At 47.0% G+C, this 14,606-nt stretch overlaps 3 non-coding genes across 3 annotated transcripts; all 3 read right to left on the bottom strand.

The window, feature by feature from the left end:
• Window positions 1–9,483: 9,483 nt before the first annotated feature.
• LOC125990746 (5S ribosomal RNA) lies at window positions 9,484–9,602 on the bottom strand. The gene has a single exon (XR_007489074.1). It is a non-coding gene; the product is annotated as a 5S ribosomal RNA (ribosomal RNA).
• Window positions 9,603–10,815: 1,213 nt separating this feature from the next.
• LOC125990747 (5S ribosomal RNA) lies at window positions 10,816–10,934 on the bottom strand. Its single transcript, XR_007489075.1, has one exon. It is a non-coding gene; the product is annotated as a 5S ribosomal RNA (ribosomal RNA).
• Window positions 10,935–11,565: 631 nt separating this feature from the next.
• On the bottom strand, window positions 11,566–11,684 carry LOC125990749 (5S ribosomal RNA). The gene has a single exon (XR_007489077.1). It is a non-coding gene; the product is annotated as a 5S ribosomal RNA (ribosomal RNA).
• Window positions 11,685–14,606: the final 2,922 nt, after the last annotated feature.

A 14,606-nucleotide genomic window follows, 5' to 3' on the forward strand; every position in this document is an offset into this window, starting at 1 on the left:
TGGTAGAAGACAGAAGGGCCAGTTGTCCGTGACCAGGGAGAATTCAGTTTCAGCAATGTGTGCAATCCTATAATAAGGTAAAGTGGCTGTTGTTGTCCATCACCAACAGCGCTGGTCAAGATCTCCTTTTTAGGACTGAAGTAAACTAGTAGATTGAAAACTACAGCTGTTACCCCAAGCCGTGACATCAGCTTCTTGTCAGGTATAAAAGCTACGGGCCTGACAAGAGGGGGGGTTCGTTGTCTCTCGTTCGAGCAGGGGTCGTTCGTTGGTTCCAGGGCTCGCTCTAGCGCGGGTTCGCTCGCTCTCGCTCTCTCCCCCTTTTGGGGGGAGGGGGCTTTTTGACATCCATGCCTTGTGCCACTCAACTTTTTGGAAAGACTTCACTCTGACATTGGTTGAATAAAATCTTTTCCCAATCAGCCGTGGGTCCCTGAAGTGCTCATTCGTCGGGAAACAGCCACCGATCACCGAGTGTTTTTTGAAGACCAGCGAAGCAGCAAAAACCATATACCACATTTTTGGCGTCACGAACAGGATTCGTGTTCTCCAGGGGGACCGCCCCGCCCGCTCTCTCCGTGAGCATCCAGCGGCCAGCCGACGACCTGTTTTGAGGTGAGTTGCTTGCACTCAAAGTCGCCGCAGCATGCTCGCTCTTGGAAAGGGGGGGAGGGAGCGTTGTCCCCCACACGGAGGGCAGTTAAACGGATCTGATGGGGCCACGGCTGGCTCCAGGGAATGTTGTCTCTCCTAGTCAAAAGCCGTCATAATGCGACTTTTGAAGGGGGAGTGGCCCCAAATAGAGACAGCGAAAGAAAAGTAAAATAAAAAAAACAGGAAAATAAATAAAAAACAATAAATAAAAAGGGAACAGTAACAAAACGTTTTGGGGATTGCACGAGTGAATGGCATGTCTTGTGAGAATGATAAACGAATTAAAAACGCTCCAGGGAGAGCGAATGTGAAACAGGGCACGTTGTCAAGAACAACGCTGGTCGGCTGTCACGAGAAGTAAATAGTAGGAAGTCCCATAAAACGTGGACGTGGAAATTAGTCGTTTCAATGGTCCCGCGGAGGATCGAAATTTTAGCTGTGTGATTGTGGCGGAAACACAGGTACGATTGAACTATGTTGTGACAAGAGATAAATCACATCCGCCTCGCCCCCAGAGGCTGAAAATTCCTGGGACATAGCCGGGACACTGCAAGCGCCAAGTGCGATTGTCGAGATGTTCGGCGGTTGTGCTAGTCTCTGCCAAAGTCCAACGAAAAAGGGAGGTTGCGTTGACCGCGTTTGGCTAATAGGAACGAGCGCAACCTTGGCATCCGTACCGTGAGAGTGAGTGGATGGAGAAATATCCGGCCAGGTTAGCGACCTGTGGGCCGAAGAGAATGATGCGCGCGAAGCCACGTCGTTTGGGCACTGATCGAATTAGAGGTGTATGTGAGTTATAAGGCTTGTCAATTTAAATGCTGGTGTAAGAGGCCCCCAGGTAAAACGAAGGACTGGCGGTTTTTGAATATTGATTGAGCTGATACGATCTGCTTGCGGTTCGATTCCTCTATGGGGACGTATTATAATAGCATGCACGTCTGTCAAAGTTTGATAAATTTGAGCCTGTACAGACCGCGTTTGGGAAATAGGTGCTGGACGGCATTGTGTGTGTATAGAGAACCCTCTGTGTGAAAGAGGGAAAACGTGGCAATGAGGCCTCGGAGTGCAAGGATTGGTATACCATGATGGAAAAGTAATTTGTGTGCACACTTAAGTTAAATTCTGCAGAAAATAAAGGGGAAAATATAAAGCGCTATTAGAAACGAAACGAAACGAAAGTTAAGTAAGACGTGCGTATTTGTCAGTGCATATCTGCACTGTTAAAAACCAGACTGCATAGCCGCAGTAGGCAAACAGCAAAACGTGGAATGGATTCGAATCCTGCTCTGTCTTCTGTGTTTGTGCGTGAGCGTCTGTCGCTCAATGGCGTCTGTTTGTGAGTGCGCGTGCGGAGACGTGCAAGATTCTATATGTGTGTGTGTGTGTGTGTACCCATGGGTGTGTGTATGTGAGCGTGCGTGTGTGCGCGTGTGCGCGATCGTGAGTAAGTGTGGGTGTTTGCTCTTGAATGCGTGTGGGTGAGCGTGCTTGGAGAGGCAAAAAGAAAAAAGCTAAATGGTGAGCTTCTCGGTGCTCTGGAGCGCGTGCCCGCCTGCGCTGCGCGTGCGGGAGGGGGACCCAGCGCCGGGGGCGGCAGGGTGGCCAACCTGTATCTGCTCACCATGTTTCAGGGCTGGGCCCTCCCCGCTCGGCCGGCGTCGGGGCCGCGTGCAGGGCCGGAGTTATGCCCATTTTAGGGGTCTACCTTGCTGGTAGCGAGAGGGGCAAAGGAATGCATGACCAACAGTAGAAAGTTAGGTCCTGAGCTAACTGCAACCCATGATAATTAATGTCCCATAGCTGTCTAACAAGAGAAACAAGAAACATGCGTATGTTAATCAATACGACACCAATATAGATGAGTATGTAGGTATGTCGAGAGGAGTGTGGTCCGCTCGTAAATAACTAGAGCCAGCTGATGCTCCTTTTAGCATTCTGAGGAAAATGGGAAATTGTTTAAAGACAACCACAACTTGTTAATTTAAATTGTTGAAAAGATGAGAAAATTGAAAACAAGTTATTGCTACGGCTTTGTTTCTTTGCGACTCTCATTAACATTTCAGATTTTCTGTTTACATAAAGAACCCGACACAGCGGATACATCCATTGGCTCCAGGACAAAGAGACACAGACTGAACTTAGAATGAATGTTTAACAGCAGTCTAACAGGTGAAGACTAATTTATGAGCGCAAGAGAGGTATCAAGTGAGGGCCACAGCGCCAGCTAGAATTAAAGGAATTCTCTGGATTTAGACATAGAACTGAATCGTATTCACGGAGAGCCTGCTCATAAATTTTGGCTCGACAAGGGCGACCAGCGCCTATGTAACAAGACTCACAGGTCAAAAGCCGTAAGTCCAAAATAGAGAAGGAGATGCCAACGAGGAGATATTGGATTTGGAAGTAATCTGTTGGTTCTCTTAATACCCTTGTAAAAGTCTACTCGGTACAAATAAATTAACGATAGGAGCAATTTAGAGGTCCAAAAGTGAGAAATTCAAATGAGAACCACATCCTAAATTCGAATAACATGAGCATGGGGAAAGTGAACAGCTGAGAAATGGCCTTCAATGTCGTGGCAGTGAATGAAAGATTCAAGATAGTTCGGTAATATCTGTAAAGTGAGCACAACACCAGTAATACTTAGGTCAAAATGGAGATGATGCTATGCACAATTTGGAAACTTTATCAGAAATTGAGGGCTCAAATCAGGAAAGGTAATAAAGAGGATGGCATAAAATCAAAGTTAGGAAAAACAAACGATAGAATGTAGCCTGAAAATAGAATGAGCTTCTGGAAATTGCAGTATAATCGAGAGGAATCACAGTTAAGACTGGCAATTTAAGTTTGGGGTAATCTGCAAATTTAAAATGGCTCAAATGAGGTCCATCACAATACATCCGAGAGCTCAGGAAGGAAAGGCGCCGTCTTTCTCAAGTGTATTACATTGTCAAGAATAGTAGAATTTGAAGTTTGATTAACAAAAGGCACTATGAAATTAATGGCATATTGGGAGATGATATTTAAATTTGGTACCCCAGTCTGTCTCGTCCAGTGGTCAGCAGTTACTCTGAAACTCGATCCCGAGACTCCACCGACAGCTGAGAACAACAAGAAAACGGTGCATGGCTCTGAGGCACCTTTGACCTTCGCAAGAGCAAAGAAGGACTATATTTGTGCTGGGGGGAGCACAACACTCGGACGCAAAACTACAAAGAGTGAAGGAACTTACAAGATAAGAATGGACTCAGTTGAAAATGGACTCATCCAAGAGTGAGAGATGAGTTGACTCTGAGACTACAACCAAAGACAACAACTTGACAATGAGGTGCGGCGAAAGACACATGAGACCTGAAAGATGCATCAAGCTGCTGAGATGTCATCAAAACTGGTGGAGCTTGGGTCAGAGTGGAGGGAAGCTTGCTTGAGCACTGAGTTTGACACCACTGAGGAGTCTTGATAAATAAAGACGTATAAAGAAATAAGGAGCAAAATGTGTAGTGTTACAGAAAAAGGAAAAAGCATCAGAGTCAGAGATTAAATTTGGATAAAACAGATAGGCTAACACTGTAAGAAATAAGAGTAGAATCACATTTAGCCCATCCAACTTAACGATTAGACATTTGGTCATTGACACTTTGGAGAAGGGAAAATAGGGCATTAGGACCCACTAGGATGCAGTCAAGAGGTGATTAGATTGTTCAATGGAGCTAAGTAATAAATTAGAAGTTAATCACACCTCACAGGGAAATTCTGGTGTCAAACAAGTTCGATAAAATCAAGGAATAACACCCATGAAACCTGTTGACAGTTAAGAATAATACTGCTACTACTAATACTGCTAAGAGTCACACCAAGTGATAGTGAACGCGATGACAAATGTGATAGAACTCGAATAACAAATGCCTTAATATGGCAAAGTGAACATAACGTGGTAAAGTAGACTGTTGGAGTATCTTTACCCGGCTGCTCGATCAGAACGATGGATTAGGACAAAATTATTTAGGGACCAGCTGAGGCTACTTCTTCCCCCATGCTCACCTATGAACATGCTCAACAGTGTAAATGACTGAATTTTTTAGGCATTTATTTGGCAATTTTACGGTAAAGGTGAGGTACGAATGTAGGAAATATTTAATTGGGAAGAACATCCGGAAATGAAGGGTTACTGTTAGTATTCACTGATTGCCTGCTCACTTACACATACTAAATTTGTTTGTTGTGGTATGAGTGATAGAAACAAATGGAGTGGCATTTGTGCGGTTAGGAATGAGTGTGTCGGGAGCAGTGTGAAAGGCCAAAGTATTTTGGAGTTGGTATGAAAGGGTCACAGTGGAGGGTAAGATTCCTCTCACCTGAGACGGGAACACCCAAGAGTGATGACTAACAGCTGATGGTTAATCAGAGGCAGCATGAACAGCAAAATAGTTCATGGAGAAGGCCGAATTCAGCAACACGAATGGACAAGACAGGACTAATATCAAACATTAGGACGATGGACGATATGACATGACAAACCTGGACTCACCCGACAGGGTGACAGACTACGTAGATGACAAGCATACATTTGAAACTTAAGCTTGCTTGTGGCAAGTGCGAGCTTTGCTTTGTTTCTGTGTGTCACTTGACTTATTGCAGCATCAACCGCCAGCCGAGGAGCAGATTGCTGGTTGTTTTATAACTTGTATTACTTTGCAGGCTGTCGATTGCAGTCTTGGAAAGTTTATGTTGAATTCACGTGAAAATGTTAACCCTAACCCTTTTGATTTTTATGATGATTGATGATTTTCAGGACGGAATCCCCGTGCGCCATGATTCATTGTGTATCTATTTTCATTTAGTAGATACTCGATGCCTGTGTAGTTTTGTGAGTACAAGTGTCCGTTGTTGGTATTGCCGAGTGTGAGGTGCACAGTCAATTTTCAGGAACTTGGGGATGACAGTCCTGGATGAGTTCAAGGTTCGACAGGACTGGCTGCAAGACATATGATGATGTGGTAGGACATTTGCCGGTTCCTTTTTGGATGCCTAATGACACATTGGGTGAATGTGTCAAAGGGGGGTGGGGTTACGTTTGAATGAGTAAGTAGATATAAAATTTAATTGTGACATTCAATGTTTTTTCGGATTCACTTGTTTTTGAGGCTTTAACAGGACGTGCCGGAATTCAACAGGCAGTGATGGAAGGAGCAGAAGAAGCATCTCGAAAGCAAAGTTAATGGGAGATAACAATCTGGAATGGAAGCAAAGCGTGGTAACAATCTAGCGACAGTAAGGGTTAAGGTCTATCAACGGAAAAGCATGAATGATGACAAATCATAAAGCTAATAGGGATTGGACTGCAGCACAATAGACAACAAATGTTTGGAAGGTAATTAAATAAAATAGGAAACTAGATCAGAAACAAGGAATAGGGAAAATTTCTTAACACATGAATGCATTAAAGCTGCTATTAAAGGGAAAGTATTTAAGAACACATTTCGACGAAGATAAGGTACATACACAAATTGGTTGGACAAAACTGACGAGACTGGTACCAATTTGACGATATTGAGAAAAACCTAAATCAAAGACGAAATTTGGAGAGAAAATTAGTATTTGGACTGGGAAAGAGTGATTGCCGAGACGTGATTGACAGGACTTCAGACCACTGTCTGCAGCAGGAAAGGCTAACTTGAACGGCTAGCAGTTACTCTGCTACAGGAAAATTCTTGCGAGACTGACAGCAAGACGAGACACTCCCCAGGAGGAGTGTTTGTTTGTCTGTTTGTGTGTTTTAAGGATCACGTGGGCCTCTGGATCATAGGAGTAGATGCCGGGAACGCTCGGAGGTTCTATTGAGTACTTCGATGAGACGATGACCACCAATCGTCCCCGTGCCCCAAACAGCCCCAGAGGAGAAGAATTTGTTTGCTGACGACTGCTTATGGAGATGTCGTTTACGAGGAGTGACCAAAGGGGGGCAGGAGGACTTCCGGCCTACGCTGGGCATTGCTACTTTTTTCATTGCAACTCAAGGTTTTGTGCTGTTGTCATTGTTCAATACTGGCAGTAGCTACCAATTATCGCAGAACTCCTGGACGCTGACCGGGGCCTGGGAGGAGACTCTGAGGACGATGAAGTGGACATAAAGATCTTGGATGGACAGCAGGCCCTGGGCAGTGATCCCAGCGCGATTCACTACTGAGCATTCAGTGGACTGGACTTGCATCGACAGAAACATATATATGCAAGGGGGGCAAAACTAAGAGCGTTTCAACTTTGCAGTATGCTGTGATATTGCGTCAATATTATGTCCTTCATTACTTTATCAAATGACCACATCCTGCATTACTTTAATTCATCACATATTAACATCATGTTAATGCAGTTTGACTGTTTAGCGGTCGGTGGATATGTCATTTCATTTCCATACTGTTTTGTGAGCTCATACTGTTTTGTGGATTGTAATGTGCCAGGGCTCCTTACACCTGGGTGACACCAGGTGAGGGGAACCACTGGGGATGGTAGAAAGGGCCTTCCTCTTTTTCCTTGTCATTAGACTGGTGAGGTTTTTTCTTGAGGAAGGGCCGGCAACTTTTTGGTGCTTCTAACGGGCCACACCAAATTTATTACTTCGCAATTTGTCACCGTTGTAAGGGTATTACCTAAGGGGGGTGGTACCGTCGTCTGTATAATGTGGACTTCAATTCTCTTTACTTGTGGTTCCTGAGAGGCCTCAGACTGTTGTCAAGGAGCAATTGGCTAACTAAATAGTTTGAGCTTTCCTAGTTAAAGTAACCTTAAGTAGCATGCCTCGAGCATAATTTAGGCTGTGCAGGTATAGGCCAAATTGTAGACGTGACCATAAAAAATTTGGTTGGGAGAAGATTTTTTGGTTGTTTACTGATGTCATCTTTTGTTAAACTGTTTTCGGGACATTTGTAACGTCCCGAAGGGGGGAATGAAGTGAATTTTGAACTTTATGCGTATCTGTATGTTGCACTAGACTAGATGATCCACTAGTAGCAGTAAGACTATCAAACTATATTTGCTGTACAGAGAAGCTTTAGTTTCAGTAGTGTATAAGTACTTGGTAGAAGACAGAAGGGCCAGTTGTCCGTGACCAGGGAGAATTCAGTTTCAGCAATGTGTGCAATCCTATAATAAGGTAAAGTGGCTGTTGTTGTCCATCACCAACAGCGCTGGTCAAGATCTCCTTTTTAGGACTGAAGTAAACTAGTAGATTGAAAACTACAGCTGTTACCCCAAGCCGTGACATCAGCTTCTTGTCAGGTATAAAAGCTACGGGCCTGACAAGAGGGGGGGTTCGTTGTCTCTCGTTCGAGCAGGGGTCGTTCGTTGGTTCCAGGGCTCGCTCTAGCGCGGGTTCGCTCGCTCTCGCTCTCTCCCCCTTTTGGGGGGAGGGGGCTTTTTGACATCCATGCCTTGTGCCACTCAACTTTTTGGAAAGACTTCACTCTGACATTGGTTGAATAAAATCTTTTCCCAATCAGCCGTGGGTCCCTGAAGTGCTCATTCGTCGGGAAACAGCCACCGATCACCGAGTGTTTTTTGAAGACCAGCGAAGCAGCAAAAACCATATACCACACACGAGCCAAGTGGCCGAAAATAGCCCCCGCCGAGCGGATCGGCTGTTTATAAGCACCGCGGAGGTGGTCGCGGCGCCTCATTCGACTTCCAGCGGCCGGCGAGCTCGCGCACCCGCCCGGCACATCCGGGAGGCCGTGCGCACGAGCCAAGTGGCCGAAAATAGCCCCCGCCGAGCGGATCGGCTGTTTATAAGCACCGCGGAGGTGGTCGCGGCGCCTCATTCGACTTCCAGCGGCCGGCGAGCTCGCGCACCCGCCCGGCACATCCGGGAGGCCGTGCGCACGAGCCAAGTGGCCGAAAATAGCCCCCGCCGAGCGGATCGGCTGTTTATAAGCACCGCGGAGGTGGTCGCGGCGCCTCATTCGACTTCCGGCGGGCGGCGAGCTCGCGCACCCGCCCGGCACATCCGGGAGGCCGTGCGCACGAGCCAAGTGGCCGAAAATAGCCCCCGCCGAGCGGATCGGCTGTTTATAAGCACCGCGGAGGTGGTCGCGGCGCCTCATTCGACTTCCAGCGGGCCGCGCACTCGCGCACGCCGCCCGGTTCAAATTTTCTAAGTGCAACGCACAATGAGATGCATGAGAAACGGCCTTGGTTACCATCACATTTGAAGCGATGAATACGAAGTTAAATTTTATGACTCGGTGTATAAGTCGAGGTCGATTTTTTTCGGTCGATTTTGGATCGAAAAAGGTCGACCAATACACCGGCATATACGGTATATATACTTATTATAAATGTAGTATTTATTTATATAGATTTATTGTTTATTTATATATATAAAGGCAGGTCCGCAAAAATATTTCTGACGCGTAGCCGGTCCGTGGCGCAAGAAAGGTTGGGGACCACTAGTCTAAAAGAATCTGGCCGTAACTGGAATAGGGTTCTACGCGAATGCCCAACGGAAAAGTGAAGTGCACAAAACCTGCATTTGGCTGTATCAAAATAAATGTCATGAAAAAGGTAAAAACACTACATGGAAGCGCAATGTGTTGTGCTGGGTTCTTTTACAAGTAAAGACTGCTGCTTTGAGTTCACAGGGAGCCATGCTCTTTATTCACTGTACATAGAGGTTTTGAACTCGTGTTGTAGTTTCAGTGTCGGAGTTCAAACTAGGCTTGCAGTTTCCGAATGCCATTCGTGATGGGTGCTGTAAAAAGTTCTTGGCTTAAACGATTGAAGTGCACATAAGAAAAAAAAAAAAAAGAGCTTGAAGTGCACATAAGAAAAAGAAAAAGCTTACAGCACCTGGTATTCCCAGGCAGTCTCCCATCCAAGTACTGACCAGGCCCGACCCTGCTTAGCTTCCGAGATCAGACGAGATCAGGCGTTCTCAGGGTAGTATGGCCGTAAGCCGTGAGGTGACCCAACATTTTGCATTTTATAGACACAATCGCCCCTGAAACTAGCGAGCAAGCCAATGAAGCCTTCAAAACTGCTTCGGCACATGGAGACCAAGCATCCTGCATTAAAAGACAAACCTTAACCACTTTGGGTTTCATTGTCTCCGATTACGCCTGGATGGGACCGGCTCGTTTCTGAGAAACAAGCTCGGTGCTCCAAATAATTCAACGTAATGGTGACTTTTATTTTTATGTGGTTTATATTTGTTTTTATGCCAGTCGTATCATTTTATTTAATCCTATTTATATATATTTATTATAAATGTAGTATTTATTTATATAGATTTATCCATCCATCCATCCATCCATTTTCTGAACCGCTTAGTCCCCACGGGGGTCGCGGGCGTGCTGGAGCCTATCCCAGCCGTCATCGGGCAGTAGGCGGGGGACACCCTGAACTGGTTGCCAGCCAATCGCAGGGCACACAGAGACAGACAACCAATCGCACTCACACTCACACCTAGGGACAATTTGGAGTCTTCAATCGGCCTACCAAGCATGTTTTTGGAATGTGGGAGGAAACCGGAGTGCCCGGAGAAAACCCACGCGGGCCCGGGGAGAACATGCAAACTCCACACAGGGAGGGCCGGAGGTGGAATCGAACCCGCACCCTCCTAACTGTGAGGCGGACGTGCTACCCAGTGCGCCTATATAGATTTATTGTTTATTTATATATATAAAGGCAGGTCCGCAAAAATATTTCTGACGCGTAGCCGGTCCGTGGCGCAAGAAAGTTTGGGGACCACTAGTCTAAAAGAATCTGGCCGTAACTGGAATAGGGTTCTACGCGAATGCCCAACGGAAAAGTGAAGTGCACAAAACCTGCATTTGGCTGTATCAAAATAAATGTCATGAAAAAGGTAAAAACACTACATGGAAGCACAATGTGTTGTGCTGGGATCTTTTACAAGTAAAGACTGCTGCTTTGAGTTCACAGGGAGCCATGCTCTTTATTCACTGTACATAGTCTGTCCTCTAGCGGTAAAAACGTGAACTGCAATGCTATGGCTGTCGCCACACAATGTAGGTTTTAAACTCGTGTTGTAGTTTCAGTGTCGGAGTTCAAACTAGGCTTGCAGTTTCCGAATGCCATTCTTGACGGGTGCTGTAAAAAGTTCTTGGCTTAAACGATTGAAGTGCACATAAGAAAAAAAAAAAAAAAAAAAGCTTACGGTAACTGGTATTCCCAGGCGGTCTCCCATCCAAGTACTAACCAGGCCCGACCCTGCTTAGCCTCCGAGATCGGACGAGATCGGGCGCTCTCAGGGTAGTATGGCCGTAAGCCGTGAGACCGCTCAGAATTTTTCATTTTATAGACACAATCGCCCCTGAAACCATGCCAAGCAGCGGCGGGACTTGATGGCTGTGGTAAAAGTTTCCTTTCACAATTGACGTGGGAAAAAAAAAAAAAAAAAGGCTTTCAGCACCTGGTATTCCCGGACGGTCACCCTTCCCTTTTGTTTTTTTTTGTTTTTTTTTACAACCAGGGCCGAAACAGTCTTTCTTCCAAGGCTTTTGGTGTTTTCTGGAAACATGGCTATCATGAAAAGTTATTGACAGCTTTTTATGCGGTAGCACGAATTTGCCGTTGCGACCTGCATTTTGCTGAATCAAAATAAATGCCTTGAAAAGTTTAAAAACACTTCATGGAAGTGTTGTGTTGGGTTCTTTTACAAGTCAAGCCTGCTGCTTTGAGTTCACAGGGAGCCATGCTCACTGTACATAGTCTGCTCTCTAGCGGTAAAAAATTTAACTACAATGCTGTGGATGTCACCACATAATATAGCTTTCAAACTCGTGTTATAGTTTCAATGTCGGAGTTTAAATTAGGCTTGCTGTTTCCGGATGCCATTCGTGATGGGTGTTGTAAAAAATAGCTTCTTAAACGATTGAAGTGCACATAAGAAAAAGAAAAAGCTTACAGCACCTGGTACTCCCAGGCGGTCTCCCATCCAAGTACTAACCAGGCCCGACCCTGCTTAGCTTCCGAGATCGGACGAGATCGGGCGTTCTCAGGGTAGTATGGCCGTAAGCCGTGAGGTGACCCAACATTTTGCATTTTATAGACACAATCACCCCTGAAACTAGCGAGCGAGCCAATGAAGCCTTCAAAACTGCTTCGGCACATGGAGACCAAGCATCCTGCATTAAAAGACAAACCTTAACCACTTCGGGTTTCATTGTCTCCGATTACGCCTGGATGGGACCGGCTCGTTTCTGAGAAACAACAAGGAGAAGAACACCCATGTTCGGATGCTGTTCCTGGACTTCAGCTCAGCGTTTAACACCATCATCCCACAGCATCTAGTAGGAAAATTGGAACACCTGGGCTTCAACACCCCCCTTCGCAACTGGCTGCTAGACTTCCTCACCAACAGACCTCAGTCAGTCCGGGTCGGACAGAACACCTCTGATGTCATCACCCTCAGCACAGGCTCCCCTCAGGGCTGCGTCCTGAGCCCCCTGCTGTTCACCCTGATGACACACGACTGCGTCCCCAGGTTCACCACCAATCACATCGTGAAGTTCGCAGACGACACAACGGCGGTGGGGCTCATCAGAGACAACAACGACCTGGACTACAGAGAGGAGGTGGAGCAGCTGGTGGGCTGGTGCAGAGACAACAGCCTGATCCTGAATGTGGAGAAGATGAAGGAGATCATCGTCGACTTCAGGAAAAACCAGCCTCACCACGCTCCACTGATCATCAACAGCTCAGCTGTGGAGGTGGTCAGCAGCACCAAATTCCTGGGGGTCCACATCACAGAAGACCTCACCTGGACTATGAACACTACGGCACTGATCAAGAGGGCACAGAAGCGCTTGTACTTCCTGCGGAGGATGAGGAGAGCCCACCTGCCCCCACCCATCATGAGGACGTTCTACAGGAGCACCATAGAGAGCATTCTGACAAGCTGACTCTCTGTGTGGTGTGGAGGCTGCACCGCCTCCGATTGGAAGAACATGAGGAGAGTGGTGAGGACAGCAGAGAGGATCATAGGGGCTCCTCTTCCCTCCATTCAGGACATTTCATCTCAGCGCTGCATGTCCCGTGCCCGTAACATCAACAATGACCCATCACACCCCCACCATGGACTGTTCTCCCTGCTGCCCTCTGGGAAGAGGTTTCGCACAATCCGCTGCAGGTCCACCAGGTTCTGCAACAGCTTTTTCCCTGCTGTCATCAGACTGTTGAACATTAGAACTGTTGAGCTCTAAACTGAACTCTGCATCACACATTCACAGAACTGTACTTTATGACACTACGGACCTCTATCTTGCACTATCTCGCACTACCAACTTTACTGAACTTGTGTAAACCCTTTAAATAGAAGTTTAATACATGGTTTAGCATTCCTCTGCACACTCTTGAATACTGTTTTGCCTACTTGCACTATTGCATAATTAGCACTGCTGCACTTTATACTTATTTGTAATATATATATATATACAGTATATGTATATATATATTTTCATAGGATATGTTACTTCTATTCAACTGCAATATCACTACTTTGTTGTAAGCCGTGTGCAACGAAATTTCGTTTTGTATGCACCATGTGCAGACAAGATGACAATAAAGTTTGTCTAAGTCATGTCAGGTCAGCTGTCTGGAGAGAGAGAGAAGTCAGGACCTGCGGGCGGAGCACCACCGTGCCACCGCCGCCATGACGGAACTCAAAAGCAAACTCCATGAGGAGAAGCAGAAAGAGTTAGCCGTTACCAGGGAGACATTACTGCGGCAGCATGAAATGGAGCTGATGAGAGTGATCAAAATCAAAGATGGAGAGATCCAGCGACTGAATGCCTTGGTCCTCAGCCTGAGGGACGGCTCCATGGACAAGGTGATCCGCTCAATCCGTGTCTGACTATCCGCACGCCACGTCGGGCTCCGATGCGGCCGCTACCGTATTGTGTAGCTTGTCCTCAGTAAGCGTCGCGGCGCTCCGTTGCGGTCTCAACGGCCCGATGTGGCGCAATGTCTGCTCAGGTGAGGAGCGGGGGCGCTTTGCTGGCGGAAGTGGAGGAGACGCGGCGGTGTCGGGAGACCGAGCGGTGTCGCCTCCACCAGGAGCGCGGAAGAAGCCCTGGCAGCGGCCCAGCAGGCCTGGCAGTCCCGAGCGGCCGAGCTCCGATCGGCTCATCACCAGCATCGGGAGGAGCTGAGCCGAACCAAGAGAGACTGCGAGAGGGAGATCCGCCGACTGGTAGGACTGATCAGATGCGCGGTGCGTGGCTATGTTCCCAATTTCGTTGTATACCTGCAGTGCAATGACACCTAAGGCATTCTATTCTATTCTATTTCACAAGAAGAAAACGTCCGGTTGCTCGCTTCGCTTTTGTCACAGCAATGGTGTTCTAGTCGATTCAAGATAAAAATTGGCCGGTTGCTCTCTTTGTTTTTGTCACAATTCTGGCAAATGAGTTTGCCCGCCTGCCTGAGCGCTCCCCGTTTGTACATCCAGATGGATGAGATCAAGCTGAAAGACAGAGCGGTTAGTGTTTTGGATAAATCCCTGGGGCCGGCCACGTCCACCGCCTTCAGCTGCAGACTCAGGCTGCCGAGCAGCAGATCGCTGCCCTGAGGGATTCCCAAAGGGCGGGCCTAAACTACCCTGGAAGTGGGGTCAACGGCGCTACTAGCAATCCTCTTCATAGCGTAAGCCACCTCATCACACACTTGCAGTACGCATGACTTAGTTCGTTGCTGGAGGAAGGTAGCACAAAAACAGTTTTGAACTTTGAACGAGTGGTTGTGTGTGTGTGTTGCGGGGCGTTTTCAGTCTCAGGAGGATCGGGACACGCGAAGGTTTCATCTGAAAATCGCTGAGCTCAGCGCAGTCATCAGGAAACTGGAGGATCGAAACGCCCTGCTTTCTGAAGAGCGCAATGAACTGGTAATTTATTGGCGGCACGCTTGAAGGTTTGCGCTACGTTTGATGCGCGCCATCCAGC

This window comes from Syngnathus scovelli, chromosome 20 (genome assembly GCF_024217435.2).
Source record: "Syngnathus scovelli strain Florida chromosome 20, RoL_Ssco_1.2, whole genome shotgun sequence".
Lineage (NCBI taxonomy): Eukaryota > Metazoa > Chordata > Actinopteri > Syngnathiformes > Syngnathidae > Syngnathus > Syngnathus scovelli.